Source organism: Micromys minutus (assembly GCF_963924665.1).
Source record: "Micromys minutus genome assembly, chromosome: 30".
NCBI lineage: Eukaryota > Metazoa > Chordata > Mammalia > Rodentia > Muridae > Micromys > Micromys minutus.
In genome coordinates, this window is record NC_137965.1 from 24,411,937 (window position 1) to 24,435,262 (window position 23,326).

Below are 23,326 nucleotides of genomic sequence, written 5' to 3' on the forward strand. Positions count from 1 at the left end.
GCCTTAGTTTATACTACTTTCATAGTTAAACTTACTTACATGCAAAGAGTTGCCTGTTTACTAAAATTTAACTCACTGTCTTTTTTATTTTCATTCTCCCCTTTTAGTGTGGGTAGGTACCACTAGGCATATAAACACATCTGTGTACATAGGTTTATACAGAGGCCTGAGATTGACAGGAATTATGCTAAATTACTCAACATCACTCATTGAATGAGGGTCTCTGGATGACTATGCTGGCTGCTTTGTCTTCCTAGTCTTTATGTCATCTCTGCTTAAGCACTGAACCATCTCTTGTTCCTATATTCATTTCTGAAAGTCAATGTCAAGGGAATACTTGGTCCCTTTTGTACATGAAATTATTTGTTGGTTTATTACTTTTTTAATGTTTTTAAAGTTGTAATCATAACTATTTCAGAATGATCTAATTCATGTGAAGTTACCTGTTTTGCTAACCTTTTGGGGAGGGTCTTGTACTCATAGGGCAAAATGAAAGGCTGTAAAGATGGCAGAGTGATTCCTCTATGCCATCGTGTCTCATTGTCATTCTAGGGAATAAGCCAAAAAATTATCTTTCTCTTTATTCTCTGAACTCCTTTTAGCTACCAGACAGTGACAGCTGCGCAGTTCAGAGCAGGTCTGAATCATTGTGGACCCTGTCTTTAGGAGACAGGGCTCACAGCCTAGGGCAAATAATGCCTTTTTATTCTATCATATCTGCATAAGGCAGATAGAGGAAATTTCTTATATGGAAGGCACAACTCATCATTCTTGAGAAATGTGAGTCTCTTGATCAATTTTAAATGTTTGATTGAATATCAAATTAATAAATCATTTTTGAAAATTGTCAAGAAAAGTTTGAGGATTTTATACTAGAGATGTTATTTTTATATACAGCCAATCATCATTATACTACTCATCATTGGAAATTAAAATGACAGTTATATTAGAAAATTCCATAATATTTCAGAGGTTCCAAAGGATCTAGAGCCCTGTAATTACATAGCATTTATGTAGTTTGGAGCAATGACTTCTGAGAAGGTTGGGAGCTTATGGGTTTCACTCAAACATAGCTTTCCCAGAAATTGTTAATTTAGTAGGATTTAGATTCACTGTCGGTAAATAAGGAACCTGTTCCCGTGTGTCCTGTGACCACAGTGGCATAGGAACACTTGTCACAGTGGAGTCTGCATCTCTTTCCCAGCATAGTAGAGTTACTTAATTTTAATTTCTGAATGTTGCCCTGTTCTTCCTCAGCGGAGTTGTGGGTGACAGACCTCAGTTTGCTTATTTAGTGTGAAAGCTGACTTTATGATTTCAAGCACATTTTCTGTTTGAGAATCCCCTAATGTTGGTCCAGATGATCTTTCTGCACCATACTCTTCTCTTACAAATCTGTACAATAGGAAAATATGCACACCTTCAAATAAACAGAGTCATTTCCAACCCTAGTAACACATTTTAATATGACCTGTATGATAAATTATTGAAATACAAGCATAAACATTTTTATGTTTATCCAGTATCCTAAGTGAAAGTGAGTCTTTGCAATTTATTTTGTAAGAATAGAATGACTCTGAGAGTTGAAGGATGTACACACTTGTCTTCCCTAGGAAGTGCATTCTCCTTGTGTCTGGAGCACACTGCCAGCATTTGGGCGACATGATCATACCTCCCAAAGAAGAGCAGGTTCCTGCTGTGGCTAGTACATGTGAAGACAGATGCACTCAAGAACCTGCCATCATGTGAAAACCCTGCATGTGTGTTCGTGAGACCCGTAGTGAAGTAGACATTGCCATTCCTGGACTGTGAAGTCAGATGTGAATAGGTGTGGCAAGAGCACTTGGAATAGTGTGCAATACTGTGGGGGAAACACCCAAAACTGCTGTTCTTTTTCATTTCTGCTGTATTCAGTTGCAGCCTTTTTTAAATAAAGGTTGTATCTATTTAAGAATATTTTCCATTGTTTTCAAAGTGCTGACAAAGTTTGAATGTGTAATGCCATCATGAGTGTTTCCTATTTCTATTTGTCACTGAAAGAATGAATCATTCCTTCCTTTGTCTCTTGGTTGTTTTCTCCCTGTGGGAAAGTCCTCTTTGATCAGGTAACCAGCTTAAGACTAAGGTAACATTTATACTAGGGTCCCTTGTGAGGGCTTGATCACCTCTGTGTTCATTCAGCTTCCCAATGACTTCTGGGACCATGTCTGCTTTCAGTGCCCCATCTTGGTCCCTGGATTATCAAACCCCACTTACTGATAGTACATTGTATAAAGGGTGACCTGGTCATACATGTTTCAAGTGTAAGAGCCCAGGCATTTTGATGTAATGAAGGTATGTTTTACTATCATGGCACCAGGCACACTGACCAGTTCCAGAGCTGGAAGGGTCAGTGGGATGCTGTTCCCTTCACCCTCATGCCTACTGTGCTTTAGCAGGGGGCGGGGCAGCATCCAGATCTCAGGGCTTGGTGAAATGCAATGAAGGAGTTGGGAGTTGCTAGTCAAAAGGTACAAAGTTTCAGATGAACAGGGGATGACTCTGAATAATGTTATATAAACAAGTATTGCACTAAGTGTCTTATAAAATTCAAAGGAATTTTAATGAAGGAAAGTCATGTTTGAGAGTTAAAGAAACTTGTAGGGAACTTTTTTGTAATAATCAGAAGTTATGTATTAGCATTTGTGTTTTTCCATATTTTAATTTGTTGTGGTTTTTAACTCTGTAGAGGCATCCTTTCGAAACCAAGACTTGGTGCTAACCCAGGACCATATCTATTCCTTTGCACCCCTCCCTGTTAGTGAGATTGTGGCTCTAACCTACTGTGTGCTCTGGTCTGTTTACAACTTCATTTTCTCACAAATCTTACACAAGGCTTCCTCAGTGAATTCCCCCGTAATAAAATGATTTCACACACAAATACTTATGGATTTGTATCTATGTGATACAATTAGAGTGTCGTGTAATTGTTTTTGTATATGAAAGTTTTCAATCTGTTTATTCAGAGTACTGGGAGGTAAGTGCCAGTATTGAGATTGTCTTAAGGTTTACACCAGTACTGCCCTTTCTCACCCAGTGAACCCAGGCAATCCCATACAGGGCCGGTTTGGGGACCAGAAGACAGAAGCTGACCACAGGTGTGTATAACTATTAGCAGTTAGAGAGATGAACACGGGACCTTTGGGGGTTGATTGAAGGACCCTACAAGATAGTATCGGTATGGCAGGCACTCTATAGATGGTAGAGGGGAAGAGGACGGGCCTCCACCATGAGAAGACAGGATCCTGTGTGGGCTGAGAAAGAGATGCCTCCAGGTCAGCTGGGTATTCAAGGGCACAGTAAGGTCACTGTATTCTACAATGACTGTGGAGACTCCGTTGTTCTTGATAAGGCAGGAGCAACGTCCCACGTTCCATGAGCCGGTAAACTAGACTGGAAAAGCTGCTTGTCAGTAGGCAAAGTACGCATGCTTAGAAGTGTCCAATCAAAGACACCCCCACCCAGGATTAGCCACGCCCTTAAACCGTTACTGAGGGGATTTTCAGAACAGGTTTGGCAGCATCAGCATCAAAATGTGGTGAGTGTGAAGAAATCCCTGGAGTCTGAAAAATGGCCCCTTCTGCTCTCAGGAATGTGGGGAACTAGGAAAACGGCTCAGCTTCTTTGCACTGAGTTGTGAGTCTTACCCTGAGCTCCCTTGGGATGGAAACACACTTGTTCAGCTTTGTTTTCAGGATCTGCCGGAGACTGAACTGTTTTCTCCCAGCTGCCCTTGAGCTTCATGGTTTTTTGACCAAGGCTGCAGCTGAGGGAGCAGTGTCCTGTGAGACTTGGTAGTTCTGAAGAGCAGTGATTCTCCTCACAGGCGTGTGCTCTTCCCGGGCTGGCTTCTCTTCCACTGTTAGTCCATTCCCTTCTGCAGGGTACAGCAGACACCTCTCACCACAGTTACTGGGTTTAAAAAAGTGCAAACTGAGGTGATCAGAAAATGTTTCACAAACACCCCCACAGACTGCCACACTCCAGGGGGAATGCTGCACAGTTCACATGAAGACATTTTCTGTTTGGTTGGATGTTCAGCAGGCTGTTCATCTTCCTAACAGACTCCTCTGGGGTAGCAGAGCCTCCCTGACTCTCTTGATTTTTACATTCCTTCTATTTTTCTTTTGATGTGAAGGGCTCTTTTCTTTCAGGTTCCCAATTCTTGCAGGCATTGGGGACCCCACAGGCACACAGTCACTTGTGTCCTAAAACTGGTGTATGTGGGGGAGAGCAACATGTTTCATTATTCTAACCCATAACTGAACCACTCAGTGGGAATATGAAATAAAAATAAAGCAGAAAATTCAGGGTGCGGGACAGAGGCATGGGGGCAGAGCATCAGAGGAGGAAGGATCCAGAGCTCAGGGAAGCAGAGTATGGAAACACAGCAGCAGGAGTAAAGGGGTTGCCTGTGCATGGGGTTTAGGGATCAGTTCTGTCAGGAGCCCAGGAAGAAGCTGAATGTGGCAGTGTTTCAGTTTTACTACTGTCCTCTCTCTGTAGTACCACCCCTGAAGAAGTGACACTAGCTGTTTAAGAGGTACGTAGTTCCTAGAGCATTAGTCAAATCAAAGACTTTTTCTCTGACAGATCCCAGTGTGCTGGAGACCCCTAGACTCTGAAGCCCTAGGGGATGAAAGGGCATCCACTGTTTTTTTTTTTTTTTTTTTTTTGTTTTTTTTTTTTTTTTTTGTTTTTTGTTTTTTGTTTTTTTTTTGTGCCATGCTCACCCTGAGTGAGGATATATGTACCTCCTACTTCTTTTGGAGTAGAGAGAGTAAACATTGGTGCTACTCTGGATAGCCTGTCTGAATGAAGAAGGCTGTGTTCACTCTCTGGCTCAAGAGATTTAATCTTACAAGTGCTACAATTTCACCCCCTAAGGAAACATAAAAGCAGTAACCTGAAATACAGTCTTTGTACTTCTGAATTTGAAACAGGCTATAACCCATCTCTGTTCTTTCTTAAGCTCCTCAGATATCTCAGTTTTGTCCAAAGACAGGCCTTGTGGTAGTTCTGGGGACCCAATACTGACCTGTGACTAGGTATGTCCCGCTCATGGGTTGGGGAAGTACTGGATGACTATTCTGGGGCCCTTGTATCCACGTAGTAAATCAGGTTTCACAGACCATGAACATAACTCATGATGCAGTACCCATTGCAAGAGCTGCTCAGCTGAAATCATGCAATTCAGGAGGGACTAAAGGCTGGTGACATACAACATAATGCTAATCTTTCGAAGATTCTGAGATTTTCAAGAAATACCTATAAAGCTAGAGAAACTGAGTGTATCCTGAGAGGTATGGAGAGAAAGAACTTGACATCTGTGGTCCCCTTACCATAAGTATAGAATTCAAGGCAGTAAATAGTTTTGGGATGTTTGTATTTTTTTATTAAAATTCAGCCTTTTCTTTTATATTCATCTTTGAAAAATTATTTATTTTTTACATACATTTGTGTTTTACATGTATGTGCATCTGTGTGGTGGTGTCAGATTCCCTAGGAAGTTTGTTGTTTATGGAAAAGTCCATTTAAAACACAAAGAACAACGATGAAATGCAACATCATCAGTATCCCTTTGGGCCCCCTCAGTATTCCCCTGTGAATGTAGCTGCTCTTGAGGCTGAGAGAAACATTTTTGTTAATGCATGTCATGCATTGAGCTACAGCTCTGATGACTCATGTCCTATGGCTACCAGAGTACCTGCACCCAGCCATGTCACCAGGCAAGCTTGCTGAGGAAGATGCAATTAGACACATCTAAACTGTGTGGCATGTGCACAAAGAATATGGTCTCCCTAAAATTCCACATTATAGCAACAGGACAGAGTGAAGGAGAGAAATGCCATAGGGTAGGACTCCAGTTACACAGTGGTCTCCATGTGGCATTGTCAGGCATGACTGGGAAGGGTGTTGAGGACATCTGAAGACTTGGAAAAGCAGAAATGCTTTCCTATGTCCAGAGCTTACATGAAAACTAGGACAGATGAAAGCTTCTTACCCAAGGCTGACCCAACCTACTGAGAAGACCACCCTTATGTGTGGCTTTTATCTCCAGATGTCAGGAGGAATGGGAGATCACATCATTCTCATTGGTTTTGTCTTTTTGTTGTTTAAGCATCAGCTTAGCTGTGACTTTATATTGTGTAGTGTTCCTCTGTTTTTATTTTGTGGGATAATCTTAAATGTATAGCTGTTAGGTCTTCTGGGAAAGTCTGATAGAATTCTACACCAAAACCATCTGCCCCTGACCTTGTTTTGGTTGGGAGACTTCTAATTACTACTCCTGTTTCCATAGGGGTTTTTGTAGGGATTATGAGACTGTTTAGATGGTTAATCTGATTCTGATCTAATTTTTGTACATGGTGAAAGACCACTTAAGGGAGACCCTCACTCAAATCTCAGGAGAGTCGCACACCCAGCGAGGCACCGAGACCAGATTGCTGCAATCGCACAAGGAAGTTTATTGAAAGTGAAACAGAGTGAGATCTCAGGCCAGCATGCTGGGGTCGAGACTTATACACCACGCAGGGGTAGAGGAGTTTGACCCCGGCCTGAACTTGTAACGGGCTTATAAAGGCAAACACCACAAAAGAGGGGGAGGACAGGGGGAATGAGGAAATTTAAAGGGGACAATGAGGAAATTCAAAGGGGAAGAATCATACATTTTTTTATCAGTACACCTGGGGCACACATAGGGCGTTGAAACATTCCACAGAGGTCATCCGGACCTTCTGTGGTTTTTTGGGAACTCAAATCTCAAGAAACTTCCGGGAGCAATTACCTGCAGAGGAGAGGGCCCTAGGGCAAGGAATCAGTGTCCTTTGACAACTTTTTACTCTTCAGTGGTATCTATCTTGAAAGTCAGCAATTCCATCTAGATTTTCCAGTTTTGTTGAGTACTGACTTTTGTTGTAGGATCTCATGATTTTTAAAAATTTCCTCACTTTCAATTGTTATGTCTTTCTTTTAATTCTTGATTTGCTTAAATTGTTCTTGTTGTTTATTTAGCTTTATTTTGAAATAACTGAGATATATGTACAGATCTTTTAAAGAATTTTTGCATAAAACTATATGAATATATATTGTCAGTACTTGAATTTTTTAAAGGTTTGATAGTATGCATTGAAATCTTACTAGTTACAATGAACATGAAGTACATGTAAAACAAAACATAATATGGAAATAGTCAAAGCTTTTTTTGGTGTATAAAGATTAAACAGTGATTTTTAATTACCAATTATTGCCACAAGGCTATATTCTTATCTCTTGAGTTATTGATGATTTAATATCTAGGTGTACTCCAATCTGAGAGGGTGCTATACACTTATTTTTTTTCCTAAGAAGGACTGAGGCTTCCTCTTTTTGGCCTTTCTGTTTCAGAGGTGATTTCTATCTCTATTTCTAAGATATATATTTTTTGCATACAGAAGAATAATGGATTCTGTTTATGTATCAATTCTGTTGGCCTGTTTCTTTATATTGAGAAAATCATTCTGTTCATTTTGAGAGATATTAATGACCAGTGACTGTTAATTCTTGTTATTTTCATATGGTTAGTGTATATGTGTGTGTTTGTGTGTGTGTGTGTGTGTGTGTGTGTGTGTGTGTGTGTGTGTTATTACATTTGTGATATGGAATTACTTATTTCCTGTGTTTTATTTGGTTTAGTTGTCCTTGGTTTTAAGTTTTCCATCTTGTATTTTCTGTAAGGGTTGTATTTGTAGATAGATATAGTTCAAATTTGGTTTTTTTTCTTGAAATATCTCAGTTACTCAATCTATGATGATTGAGAGATTTTTTTTTGATTGGTGGGGGCTGCCTAGACATTATGGGAAAAGGCTGAAGTGAAAAAACAGCATTGAACAAGAGTCAAAGACTGATGATCTCTTTAATTATAATCTTATTATTTTGTGCTGATAAGGGCTGGTCTCTTTCTTCCAGGCTAAAGGACCTCTTGGTGGCCAGGTAAGCACCTTGGAACTTGTTAAGTCTTTGTGAACCAGAGAGACAAAAAGAAAAAAAATATTCTTTTATACAAGCAAAATTCACACGCATACCCACTCACACACACACACACCCTGTATGGGTCTAAATGACTGTCTCATCAACTTTACATGTGTTCATGCATACTTCCAAACATACTAAAATACCTGAACACATATATGTATGCATACATATAAACATGTAGATAACAATACAGACACAGACACAAAGCACAAACACACACACCCACACCCCCACACACTGTTCTGACTGTTTGCATCATCAACTTTAGAAGTGTGTATGCATACTTCCGTACATATACTCAAATACCGTCACATATATATGCATACATACATGTAGTCAGACATATAACATACAAAATATACATGTTTGATAGATGGCATTGATATCTCTACACCAAAGTTTTTTGTCCTCCTCGAAGCCTTCATATACCTTTTTAAAACAAAAGTACTTTATAAAATTACCTCATAGTAAGATGTTACACAACTGGGGAGTTATAGTGGGATGTTGACACTGAGTTCAGACCAGTGGTTTGTCTGTAATCTCAGTATAATCTGAAAACAGCAATTTTCCATGGCTTTGCTGTCTCACTGTGCTCACCTGTGGCCTCGTCCTGGGACCTGACCTAGAATAGATGTTTGTCTTGATCACAAATTTATCCCAAGTCTGTTTACCTTTTTAGTGTAATTGTGACAGCTCATTGCATTCCTTCTTATGCAGCCTTTATTACTATTCAATGAGTGGGGAACATATTCTATCCTTGATTCTAATCTCATTACGTTTATTTGGAAAAAAACCTTTTGTCTAGAATTATTTAAATAAAATCAGGAACTCCACAAAATCATTACATCAACTAAACACCACTAATTCACGAATGTTCATCTTCTTTGCTCAAAAAGTTGGGCTGATGTCCAGGAATCATTAGGCTATGCAACAGTGACAGGAAAGTCATAAAGGCAGATAGATGTAACCCTGTGACAAAGTTTCTTGGGACCTTGCCTCTCACAATTCGTGCATCATAAGCCACGCAAAAGAGTGGAAAACCTGCTAGCTTCTACTTCTCCTAGATGGCTCCTGACAAGGGTAAAATATTCTAGGTTGGCATCTGTGGTTTTTAGAGGGTGCATGCCATCTGTCCATGTCCTTCTAGATTTAATGTCTTTGTTGAGAATTTGGGTGTAATTCTGGTAGATCTGTCTCTGTGTGCTACTTAACCTGTTAGGCTTACAACTTTTAATACTTTTCCTTTTGGATACAGTTAGAGTTTAGATTATTATGTGGGGTATTTGATTCTTATGTGATTATTATGTCGCAGGAGGGTTTTATTTTCTGGTCTAATCTATTTTGTGTTCTGTAAGCTTCTTGTATGTTCATAGGTATCTCTTTCTTTAGATTGGGTAAAATTTCCTCTTTGAGTGTGTTAAAAATAGTTTTCGGTCCTTGGAATTATGATTCTTTATCTTTTTCTATTCATATTATTCTCATGTTTGGTCTTTTAAAACATCATATCTTAGATTAGCTAGGTGTTTTTTGCCAGGAAGTTTTTAGCTTTAACATTTTCTTTGACTAATGTAGCAATTTCCTTTATGATATCTTTTACGCCTGAGATTCTCTCTTCCATTTCTTGCCTTCTGTTGGTGACCTGTAGATTCCTCTTCTTTTCCTTGTTTTTTCTGTCCATGATTCACCCAGGCTTTTTTTTTAAGTGCTTAGATGACCACTTTCAGATGTCGAGCAATTTTTTTTTCCTTTTTCAGTTAATTGTATTATCCTTTATTTCATAAAGAATGTATGTTTTTCCTCTTGAAAGGCCTATATCATTTTTATAAGATTGGATTTAAGGCCATTTTACTCTGATTTGTTTGTGTTAAGGTACATAGTCCTTGCTGTAGTAGATAGCTCTGCTCTGGAATTGTTGTATTGCCCTGGTTTATATGGATCATGTACGTAAAAGTGGCTTTTAGTCGTCTTTTTTCTCCTGGCTTTATCTGATGTAGCAGATACTGGGAGCACTCAGGGAAAACCTCATTTTTCATGGTGAATCTGGTCTCTTCTGGGAAGCCTTGGGCTGGACAATGATACTTAGGAGGAAGTGCATTTTTCCCAGCAGTGGGGTGAGTCCCAAGCACAGGGCTGGTCATGTATTTGGAGTGTGGTCATGGCAGATGGAGAGGTGGCAGGACAATAGAGCAGGGGCAGGGCTGTAAATACCCCTAGTTTCAGAGGACTTGGGGGGGGGGTTCAGGGGAATGGGGGCTTGGAGTGTGTACAAACTGCATGCTTCCAGATCAGCTGGTCTGATGAACATGGGCAGATGGATGGGCATAATTGCTTCCTCTAGGTATTCTTCCAAACATTTCATTACTCAGTTAATTGTAGAGGGGACGTGGATTTGCATCCCTCTTGAGAATAACAAACAGATTTAAGACCTCTGATGGTGAACTTAAGGTGAGTTCTTAGGCAATTAATATCCCCTGACAGCTTTTGAAAATCATATTAAGTAAGTAAATTATCTATAAATTTCCTTTGCCACAATCTGACTAGGATATAACTAATAAACCAATTAAGTTGATCTTCTTTTCTTTTTTGAGCAAACATCATTACCTCAGATTACAAAGCTCATTTTAAAAGCAAAAACTCCTAGTAAATCTCAGTCAGAGGCATCACCTAACAAAGCATCCACAACAATAAACACTGAGGGATGCCAAGTCCCAGCTTCCTGCACTGAAGCAAAAGCAAATAAATTTCTGACACAATCCAGGACCATCAGCCATTCCCTGAGCAAAACTTTCCCAACACATCCATTGCCTCAAGGGCTCTTCCAAATCACACAGACACACCAAATGCAAACCCATTACAATCACAAACATGCAAAAAAATAGTATAAAAACAATCTTTTAAATCTATGGTAATTCAATGGAATGGCAGCTGAATCAGGTGACCAGGCTGCAATGTCCTCATAAGTTCCACAGCCTCATCAACCCTTTGCAAAGCTGCAGCAATCTACATCTGCTTGATTTTTTATAATTACAAATATGTGAGTTAAAATCCTGAGCCTGTGATCAAACTGCAAACTGTAGCCAATAAAATACCAGCAGTTTAACCACAATCTTCAAGTTTCCCTTGCAATGCCAGAGCACAACCACAACTTTAGAAAGCAAAATTTAACCTCCAAGCAACAATACAGTCTTTTCAAAACAACACCAAGTGCATCGTCTTCATGCTATGAAGTTTCGCTGCAAATTCTTCTATTTGAATGCATGATGAGGCAGCTTTTAATAACTCATTATTTTATGTTGTATCTCGTAAGTATGTTTTCTAGAACAAGAATTAAATAAGATATTTTAATTTTGAGGTATCTATAAAAACCAGTTTCCATAGATTGCCTCATATCACATGTTGTCCAGAATCATTCCACACAGTTACTAGTTTTCAACAAGCTTTTTGTTACCAGTGTTATAAATTTTAAATCATACCTAATTGCTTATAAACCAATAATCTGCAACCAAGACATTCAGAGCATATTTATACAATTCAAACCAGTCAAACACAAACATGAAGGGACCACACGTCTTATATATTTTAACCAGATAAAATTCTTACCTTTTCTAGCTATAATTTCAAGAGAGAAGCACCTTGTCACCTGCTGAGCTCAATAAACAAAGTCAGAGATTTTTCTGGGAGAAACATTGAACAGCTCTAAGCTGAGCAGCTTTGGCACATATACAGACCATAGCAAGTCTCCAGGTGAGTTAGACTCCTAACTTCAAGTACTTTTAAATTTTTTTAAAAATTTTTATCCTTTTCTATATGAGTTAAACTAAATCAAGGGGTGGATGGCAAACATATAAACAAACTGACACACATGGACAGATTGGCCCACCAATTGACAAACAATACACAAGAGAAAGAAGAGAGTTTGACATGTCAAAGGGACCGTATATCCTTCCTAAGAGACTCAGAACCAGAACTAGATATGTCTCCAGTGGGAACCAGAGAGTCAGGACATCTCCTGACCATCTCCTGCCCCTAGAAGATCTTTGGAACAGTTTTGGTTCATTTTCTTCTCTGTGGCCATACCATTACCTAGATAGACCAATATAGACAGAGAGAAATGCTTGCCTCAAAACCGTTCTCTCTCTCTCTCTCTCTCTCTCTCTCTCTCTCTCTCTCTCTCTCTCTCTCTCTCTCTCTCTCTCTCTGTCTGTCTCTCTCTCTCTCATCTAGGGACTAAACTATCTATAATTCGGGAACACAGACTTAAAAACCCCTATGAGAATTGTCTTTCCTTCTCTAAATTCTTGGCAAAACACATGCACACAAACATTTTACCTCTTTTTACCCTTTTTGCTTAAGCACAATCACTAGTTGATCCACAAGTTATGGCTCCCATTTCTAATACACCCTATTTTCCTTATGTCCTGGCTAGCCTCTTCTGAGGGGTGACACTTCAGGATGTACCTTATTTCCTCAATCTTTGTGGGACCTACACTTGACAGTGCCTGCACCATCACCAGTATTCCAAATTGGGTGAAGGCCTGAGAGTTTGAAAAGAATGACATGACTCAGGTCATCCATGTTAACAGGATGCCATTTTACTCTCTGAATCCAGATCTCACGATATCAGCTACAATGGCAGTAGGCAAATACTCTACCTGCTCTGTGGAAGAGACACCCTCTGGGTTGAAACTGTAAACTCCAGCAGTGTAAACAGGAACAGAAGTGTGAATCATCAGCATGAGATAGGGACCATCTAAACTTCAAAAGAGGACATGTTGTTTTTCCAATGTCTAGGCATGTAAGCAGGCAGTTTGGCTAACCCTTGTGGGGAGGGTGGGCATTGCTCCCAACACCAAGGGAATCAGGATCAGATTGAGATGAGCTTTGTTATGGCTTCCTTATTATCCTTATTCATAAGTGTGGTCACTAGGACCATTATTCACAATTTGGGGTCTTCCCTGGAATCTACCTTTTATAGAGTAGTTGGCTTTGTTAACACATCCACTGTGTAGATTCCAGGAAAGGAAGATGTTCCCTTGGGTCCTTAAATGCAGGACCTCTGTCCTCATTTTTCAGTGTTCACATCCCCATCTTGGTGACACATCCCTGCCTTCATTCCACCAGTGTTGGGTCAAGCCTGCCCAGGATCACTCACATGACACCTTCCTGTGCATTGTCCTGTGGTATGAGCATATTACTGCCTTCACTTTCACCAACCCTGCTCTTCTGTAGGAGGGAGATGTTTCAAAGGAATAAAGGAACCAAATGGATCCTGAAGAGTTTCCTCTTGGTCATGAAACACAATCACTTGTGCAGGAGAGGGAGTGTCAGGTTGAAGCAAGTCTGTGTCTTTTTTAGGTTTCTTTGAAGAAAAGAGATTGTGAGCTAATTGAATCCTCTGAAACTAAGTTATCATTTATAGGAATAAGGAACTGAGCACATAGGTCAATCATTCCTGGCTTTGTGACAAAGTTCCTGAAAATGTTGCCCAGGTTTCCTCAGATCCTTTTGGTGACAGCATACTTCCTGTGTGTTTGCACCTTTATGTTCAGGGAATGCATGATCAGCATTAGATAGTGAAGGGCTTCTATGTTCTCTCTTTATCTCTTCTCTCTTAGGATGTGGCACCGTGGATCTGGATAGTGTTCCCATTGTTCATGGAAACTGGCATTTACCACACAAAGAGCCCTGTGCTTGCTAACTGAAGAAATGCGAGCTCTCATTTCTGCCTATGTGACAATATCCCAGGAGGCAATCAGGTATACTGTGTTTCACCATCCCTTGTAGTGAAGTTGACACACCAAAGGAACTGAGAAAAAGATGGGAAGCAGTATGCCCCCCAAAAGACTGTACAAGAATGGTGAGGTTGGGGTTCTTTCAGGAAGGTGTGGGTAATCAAACTGAACAAAGAACAAGCTGGGGGAGTCCTATGCCCATGCTGTTCTGTTTGAACTGAATGTTTGCTGGTGTTTCTCATACAAGGAAATGAGAATTCTAGGCAGAGGGAAAGTAAGGCCAAAAGTTCTAGGCTACCACATAGGTAGGCAGAGTGTTCTAAAACTCTATGTAGAGTGTAGCTTGTGGCACTGACAGGGAGTATGCAGGCTTCAGCTGAAGGGTCTGGTCAGAACACCAGGCTCAGATGTTTGTTGAACCTCTTATTCAGATGTTCAAGCTATCGTTGGGATTATATGGCTATGACCGTACGTCTTAGAATTTAAAGTAGAATTTTTATATCATATTAACATGAGATCTACGGGAAAAACAGGAAATGAAAGACTAGGGTTGAATAGTGACTGAATAGTGACTTGTCAGTGTGTCAAAGTGACAAGGGAGCAACTCTGCTGACTGAAGACCATGGAGGTGCTATGATGAGTTTTGTCACAAAGAGAAGATGAACTCATGCTTGAATATTGTTTCAACATTATAATTCCAAAATAAAACACATAAGGCATGAAACTATTTTTTTTTAGCTTTAACATTTTATGTGAATAAATCCAATTAGAGTGGGGCTAAATTTAGATCAAACAACTTTTGCAGAAGGTTAATGTGCTGATGAACACTGTTCCTTCCCCCTAAACAGGTGGCAGCTCTGTATTGTCTTGAAGAATCCTTTTAGATGGGGGTCCGTGTCCTTAAGGCTGTTTGTGATTTGTGAAATATGATTTTAATGATTATGGGTAGGTACTAGAGCAGCATTGCTGGAAATGGGATCTGGGGATTTTGGTCTCAAGGAGCTGGTGTGCCGACCCAGCATTTATAGCTTCCATGGTGTGTGGAGTAAGGGGGTAGCACCCACCCACATCCAGGTTAATCAGAATCTTCATTGCCTTTATGGGAAAGCCTCTGGTCTCCAATGATGGAGTCTCCATTTTAATTTAACCAGTTTGTGGATACTTTTGTAAACTTTTATCTGTCAGTAAAAACTTGAATTTGACCACTCAGTCACAAAGTCACTAAACTCTTTTGAAAAAACCTTCCTGCAGATTAGGTGCATGGGGATCATCTAGAGAGACTGAATAAATCTCAAGGTACATGACATTCTTGACAGCGTTCCCTCAATAGTACAAATTGGGGATTCTATTTATAGGAGAAATTATCATTTTATTTTGGGAGAAAGTTCACAATAACCTGATGGCAAATGTGTATCAACTGCTCATGTCTGGATCTAGTGGAACATGTCTAATGGGACACTTATTACTGGTAAGGTGCCATTACATAGTGAAGCATATGTTTCTACTGGGACATGTTTAAGAAAACACTTCTATCTAGTAGGGCACATATCTGATCAATCACACTCATGTAGAAGACCAGATATACCCAAGGGCACATCTTTAATTAATGTGTGTGCTTTTATGTCATCTATGTATGTGTCTAAAAGATAACCCATTTCCATTGGAATAACTGTAATTAGTGAATATATCTGCAGAATGTGGCAGGACTTCACTCTGTTGTCCAGTCTATTCCAGAATATATCTTGTAGATCAGATGGCCTTGATCCTTTGGTAATAGTAATTTTTCAGTCAACTATGTGCTTATGTGAAAGGTATGAACCATTACAGACATGTTTGGACATTTGCTTAATATAATTTCTGTTTCCTAATTAATACTACACATTCCTTAGTTTTCCGTTTCTTTCTAGATTTTTTTTTGTTGAATTCCATAGTTCTAGTGAACATCATGCAAATGTGTGTCCCCCTCTTAGTAGTAGACCCAACATTGCTGGGAATGTCCGGGCCCAGAGAAGGTAGTAGTCAAGTGCAGAGAACAGGACTCTGACTTTGGCTTTAAATATGAGTATCTCAGGCGTGTGGAGTTCTCTAACTGTACTGAAATGCAAATGACAACTTCTAAAATGTCCTGAAAGTTAAAAGGTCTCTGAGGGTAAAAGGCTTCTAGCTTAGGCTATTGATACCTGTAGCCTAACAGCAGGGGATGAAGTGCTGTGGCTTTTCTTGTGTCTCAGCTGGAATTTCTGGACTGATTTTTAGCATAAGAGTTAGAAGTCAAAGCAAAAGGAGACTCTTAGAAAAGTGATTAAAATGTTTATTAGTATGTTGTTAAAAGTTTCTTATGAAAGCTACCCAAGGAAAAAAGCAAAAAGATCCTAAGGAGTCAGGGGAAGAGGCAAAAAAGTTCTAGCAAGAAAAAAATATACTCTTCTTTCTTTGTCATCAGTACTTACACATCATTTAGAACACAGGACCAGATGTTAGAAAGCTCATCACAAATTTACAGAAAAATTAAATCATAAATTGCAATAGAAATTTACAACAGAGAATGCTTAAATGCATAACCATTAGTAGTAATTTTCTGTCAAAACAAGCATCACCTGTCTCAGCTCCACAGGATCACTGGAGGTTTAAAACTATAAATGTGTTATTCCTCAAGTGTTGTATAGAAAAACACAGTCAATATTTTATCCTCTATACTAGAAATTATAATAAATAGCTGGTTCAATTTTTATGACCTTATGTTAATTGTGTTGACTTTTTAATATTTGGTTAATTTTTATGTCTTTTAAAAGGTTCTATGAGTAGGATAAAGTCTGGTTACAAACTAATAGCAAATAACTGATAACACTTGGGAGACTGGCAGAGTATACACTGCAGTTTTAACTATTAGAAAAGGACTTAATTGCAGTCCCAGTGTAAAGGAGCTTCATAGTCACAATTATAATCTTAGGAATTCTTTTTGCATCATTATTAAGACTTAAGAAGTCATTTATTTGTCCATTTAGCACCACTACAAGACAGTAATCTTGAAGATATACTGAGATTTGCTCTAATGCAGTGTGCCATTGCTTAATGATCATATATATGTTTAAAACTATAAGGAGACTATACAATAATCTGAAAAAGGCCATCTGAGGTTGATCACCTGCTAGTTATTAGCTTGTCCTATTATGGCCCCTATCACAACATACTTATGAATGTCCAACAATGTTAGCCAACTGAGAACTGGCCACTTTTTTTGCCTGCCTGTGTCTTGCGATGCTTTTGCAACCACAAACCTTGAGAGATGTGGTGAACTCTCAAATGCAGAAACTCTACTCACACAGGGCATCCACTGTTGCTGGTCTTCCTCTGTCACAGAACCTCAACTGTTACAAGGTCCTCTACTGCCACACGACCTCCAGTATCTCAGCATCTTCACTGTCTCCTGACCTCCAGTGTCATGGGACCTCCACAGTCACAGGATGACCACATTCTCAGCAACTCCAATTGTTAGAACCTCTACTAGCACAGGGTATCCACAGCATCTGGACATTCAGTTTTGTAGCAGCTCCAGTGTGGCAGAACCTTTAATATTGAAGGACATCTACTGTATCAGCAACTATACTTTTCCAGGACCTCTACTGGCACAGAACCACCACTGTCAGTGAAAATCCACTGTAACAGGACCTCCATTGTTGCTGGACCTCCAATGTTGAAGAATGTTCTCTGTTTCAAAACATGTAGTGTCACATCACCTTCATTGTCACAGGATCTCCACTCTCAAAAGACTTTCATTGTACAATAAGATCCCCTTTCTTAGGATCTCCAGTGTCTCAAGACATTCACTGTTGCAGGACATTGGAGTACATTGAGGGACTTTTGTATATAGTTCTACACCTGCATCTGCAAGATGAAGCCATCTTGATTCTGGTGGATGATATTTTTGAAGTGTTTTTGGATTTACTTTTCAAGTATTTTATTAAGAACATTTGCATCAATGATCATAGGAGAAATCAGTCTGAAGTTCTCTTTCTTCTTGAGTCTTTGTGAGGTTTAGTTATCATGGGACTGTGGCCTCACAGAAAGAGTTTGGTAGTCTTCTTTTTGTATTTGTTTCAGCAGTATTTGTAATAGCTCTTCTTTGGAAATTTTGTTGAATTGTTTGCTAAAACCAGTTCCTAATCTTATCTCGGTTGGATGAATTTTAGTAATTGCTTCTGTTTCCTTAGGGGTTTTATGAATGTTTAATTACTTCATCTGATCTTGACTTAACTTTGGTAAGTAGTATCTGTCTAGAAAATCATGTATTTCATTTTCATTTTCCAACTTGGGGGAGTATTGCCTTTTGAAGTAAGACCAAATGATTCTATGCATACCTCCCTTTCTGTTGTTATATCTCCCTTTTCATTTTTAAATTTCTTCTTAAATTTGGTACTGTCTCTCTATGTTTTAGGAGTGTTGGCTAAGGGTTTTCTATTCTGCTAATTTTCTCAATGAATGAGCTCTTAGTTGTGTTGATTCTTTTTATTTATTTTTGTTTGTTTGTTTATAATTGATTGATTTCAGCCCTGATTTCTATTTTTCCTGTCTTCTTATCTTTGTTTATATCTCTTCTGGAACTTTCAGACGTGCTTTTAAATAGCTGTCATGAAACCCTCTAATATCTTTATGGAGGCATATAGTGCTAAAATTATTCCTCTTAGCACTGTGTTCAATGTGTGCCATAAGATTGAGTTATGTTGTGCTTTCATTTTCATTGAATTCTAAAAAGTCTTTTATTTCTTTCTTTACTTATTCCCTGAGCCAGAGGTCATTGATTAGAGAGATGTTTAGTTTCCTTAAGTTTTTAGGCTTTCTGTTGTGTTCTGTTGTTATGGAAGTCCAGCCTTAGTCCAAGATAGGCCAAGAAGATACACGGGTCATATCAATTTATTTTTGTATTTGTTGAGACTTGTTTTGTGACGTAGTATATGGTCAATTTTGGAGAAGCTTTCATGAGGATATGAGAAGTAGGTTTATTCATCTGCTGATGAGCAGTTCTGGAGATATCTGTTAGACCTATTTGATTGGTAATGTCAGTCCCCTTCACTATTTCTATGTTTATTTTTTTTGTCTGAATGACCTGTCATTTAGTGAGAGTGGGTGTTGAAGTCTCCCACACTTAATCTCAATATATGTGATTCAGTGTGTGATTTAAGATGTAAGAATGTTTCTTTGTTGTTTTGTTTGTTTGTTTGTTTTGTTTTACACCTTGAACAAACATATACCTCAAGGTGTAGATGTACTTAATTGAGATATCATCTTGGTTGATATTTTATTTAACGAATAATAATTATACTTCCCTATTTTTTTTCGATTAGTTTTTGTTGAAAGTCTACTTTACTAGATGTTAAAATTGCTATTTCTCGGTGTTTGGGTTTATTTGCCTGGAAAACCTTTTTGAACCTATTCTTCTGAGGTAATTTCTATCTCTATATCTATGATGTATCCAGCAGAATGATGAATTCTCTTTACATATCCGTTCTGTTAGCCTTTGTCTCTTTATTGAGGAATTGAGTACATCTATGTTAAAAGACATTAAATACCAGTGATTTTATTTTCTGTCATTTTGATGTGGGTAGTGTTTATCTGTGTACTAGTATGTGAGTGTTTGTGTGTGGTTTTCTTGCTGTTGTGGAATTACTTATTTCCTCTGTTTTCTATGCTGGAGTCATCCTCCTTGGTTCAGAGCTTTCTGTCTTGTATTTTCTATAGGTCTGTATTTGTGGATATAGTTTGAATTTGGTTTTGTCTTGAAGTATTTCAGTTTCTCTATCTATGATGATTTAGAGTTTCCCTGGGTAGCTATGACCTGTCTGGCCTTTAGAAGATTCAGGGGAAGTAAAACACAGCATTAGACAAAGGTGAAAGACTGATGATCTCTGGCCTTCTCTTTTGTTTTGTGATAATAAGGACTGTTTTCTTTTCTCCCAGGCTGAGGAACATCTAGGTGGCCAGGTAAGAAGCGAATGTTGACCCTAAGTATAGAGCAGTGGTTTATTCTGTATATTCATTCAGTGTTCAAAACAGCAGTTTCAAATGGTATTTATGTATCATAGTGAACACTGGACATTGTGCAGAGCACGGATAGGTGTGCTTTCAATATGACAACCCAACAAAAAGATAGAAGACTAGTTTTTAGTGTTCCATTCTTGAATGTTTGCCAATGGGTTAGTCTTCCTGATACTGTATATAAAAGGCACAGGCAATGCTGAAACAGGGTCCCATGTTTCCAAGTGTGCATAGAAGTGGCCACATGGATAAGACACTCATGTTGGGAAGGTCTTACCCAGGCCTGGATTTACTTCTTTGGGCTGTGACCATGGCATCATACCAGCAATGCTCACTAACAGGGTTTTACAGAGAAATATACACAGGATATGCTTTGTACTTATTGACTGATGGACATTTTCTGGGCAGAAATACAGGGTCTAGACCTGTATGTGTCACCCGAGGACAAGCTAAAATCTATGATTACTCTTGATCAGGCCACTCTGTAGTGCAGGCAATTCCAGAACTTAGACTGTAGCTCAGCCTGGCCTTGATCCTCTGGTAAGTCTCATTTTTCAGTCAGTTAGGTGCTGTTGTACCAGGTACAAACAACCAATTCCATGTTTGAAAATTGGTTTAATAACATTTACATTATCTAATCAATTTTACCCAATCCTGAGCTTCCCTTGTTTTACTAGATTTTCTTTTGTTGTTATTGTTGAATTCCATAGTTCCAGTGAACACCATGAAAATCTGTGTATCCCTGGATGGGAGGAAACCCAACACAACATACTTATGAAAGTAAAATAAATGTAGGCCAGCTGACATTTGTCCACCTTTCTTGCCTACCTGGGTCTTGTGATGCTTGTGCAAACATGACCTTAGAATGATATGGTGAGCTCTCAAATGAAGTACAGGGAATTGCTTCTGTGCTGATGGCTCTTTACTGAATTCAGATAAGAGTATATGCTTGTGTGTGACTATGTACAAGCATATGTAATTATGTATGTGTCTACATCTCTGTGTATGTATCTGCATATATTTGTGTATGTGTATGAATGGGGGTGTTGTAGATGTGTGTGTCCATGTGTAAGTGTTTGTGTCTATGTATCCCTGTGTGTATCTGAGTTTGTCGTTGTCTCGGTTTGATGTGTGTGCTTGTGTGTGTGTGTGTGTGTGTGTGTGTGTGTGTGTGTGTGCTTGTGTGTGTGTAGGCAAAAGTCAGCCCCGCTTCACTGATTTGTTAACTTTGAGGTAGGTGGAAGAGAATATTGCAAATCCAATGCATTTATTGACTGTAATCAGGTTGAACTGAAATGTAATTTTATTGGAAGTTTAGGGCATGACAAGGAGTGAGGTTACAATGGGATTTTTAATTGGTTATTTTATTTATTTAAAATTGCTTTTATGGAATACAACACCAGCCCCAAGTAGGTTCTTAGGGATATCTCTAATGCAGGAACATTGGGTGCTCTGCACAGAGAAACACACAGACACAGGCACAGAAAAAGTAGGGTTTGAAGGGACATACAGAGAAGCAGCTCATCTACATACCGTGAGGCACAGGCAGACACTGTGAAGCTTTGCAAGCAGCTGTCTAAAACTTTGCCCTCAATTATTATCTTCAAGGTTGTCTGGTTAGAGCATCTGCTGATGCACCCCTCCCTCGTGGACTTGGGACACTAATTCTTTTATACCTAGAAAGGAAGAATCTGAGCTGCACATCCAGCCCAGAGTGTAGACCTGATATTTCACACTACATAACTGGGGTGAGATGAGAAAATTAATTCCTCTCTTAGTGAGATGCTGTGCTTTACCTTCCCAGCAGAACCTCTTTTCAGAAGTTTTCAGAAAGCACTGTGACTCCAGCCCATCTGCTTCTCTGTGTCTTTATTCTCTCTCTATATTTCTTGAAGATCCAGGCTGAACATGTGCTTTTTCTGATGTTGAGTTTTCAAAACTTGTTAATGTAGAGTTGGAGTCCTCTTGAGAGAGTTGTTGCTGCGTACCCAAAGAATGAGTTCTACATCTCTGAAGTGATAAATGTCGCACTGTTTCATAAGAGTCAGTTTAAGTTACACCCCTAAAGTCTACCTTAAGCCGAGCTAAAGAGATGGGAGTAATAATTAACCCTTTAGTGGGATGAAGTACTTTTCCATTCAAGGATTCACAGACCCTACAAAGGTCACTATGGGTTTGCTGTGAGATCCGTGTGCTCTGTCTTTCTTTTGGGAGTAACTTTCTCCATTTTTCATTCTGTTCTTTTTTTTTTTTTTTCTTCCTCCTGTTTTGGATGCTCACCAGAAACTAACTTTCCTTTCTCTGGTACTTTGGACTTTTAATTTTTCACTTTTTAAATATTTTCTTGCTCTTCACAAAAAATTCTGTCTGCCACATGTCTCATCCCCATGCCTAACACAAACAGCATCATATCTCCTTGTCTGTCTTCTGTAGGCAGCTTCAGAGATTTTCTTCTTGCCTACCTTGGAATTTTTCCTTTATTAGTAATAAAATTGCCATCTTGTGTTCTTTATTAATGAGACTAACAACCTCCCAGATGGAGTCTAATTTCCCAAATATCAATGGCATCCTGGCAATCCAACACAACTCGTTGTCAAGGTCTCCGAAGAATAAGAGTGTGATTGTGGAGGGTGGATGTGGAGTTTACTGGAGTTTAAAAAGTTTACCAAAATTCAAGAAATTCAATGAAAAATTGGCCAGTGACTGGATGGTGTTGGACATGCCTTTAATCCCAATACTTGTGTAGAATAAGCAGACAGATCTTTGCATTATAGTTCAGCCTAGTCTATTGAGTGAGTTCCAGGACAACCAGGGCTGCACAGTGATACCGTTTTTCAAAACCTAACGAAAAAATAAAAATAAAAAATTGTGACATGGATACCATATTTTAAAGAGGTGACTTATAAGAGGCCAGCAAACTTTAGGTAAATTGTTCATCATCCTCATCTTTATGGAGATACAAACAGAAATCTCAGAATCTATCTACCTTGCAGTAGAATTTCTTCTATAAAAATATCAATGGGTGCTGAAGATAAGGAGAAAAAAGAGTTATTACATACTGTTAAGGTAAGAGAATCATTTGGACTGTCAGCATCAATAGCTGAACCGATAAATATGCTATCTGCACAAAGGGATCCTTTTAGCCATAAGTAAAAGAGAGAGCTGATAATCATTGGAGAATGGATGAAATTGATGACTCTGTGTAAAGTAGAAGAAGCCAGACATAAAAGGACAAGCATTGCATGTGGGCTCACCCCAGATGTGGACAGGGCTGTGTTAAAGTCCATATATCAGGGGAGGGTGTCAGGTTTCTATCCCATGGAGGTCGGGGTGAATAGCACAGACTGACATGCATACAGAAACATCACCAGCAATCATAAGGGAAAATATACTAAAATATGGTATGCCTAGGAGCGAAGTCTCTATGCATAATAAAGTTTGTTGTTTAGTCTGAAGAAGGACCAGTTGATTCCCCAGATCTTACATGCTAATAAGGTGCAATGGTACCC

At 39.0% G+C, this 23,326-nt stretch overlaps 1 protein-coding gene across 1 annotated transcript in view; it reads left to right on the top strand.

Annotated features, from left to right (window-relative positions):
* Window positions 1-23,326, top strand: part of LOC308439833 (NACHT, LRR and PYD domains-containing protein 5-like) — a gene marked incomplete at both ends in the record, with an annotated part of 129,922 nt that overhangs the window by 13,838 nt on the left and 92,758 nt on the right. The window lies entirely within an intron of this gene.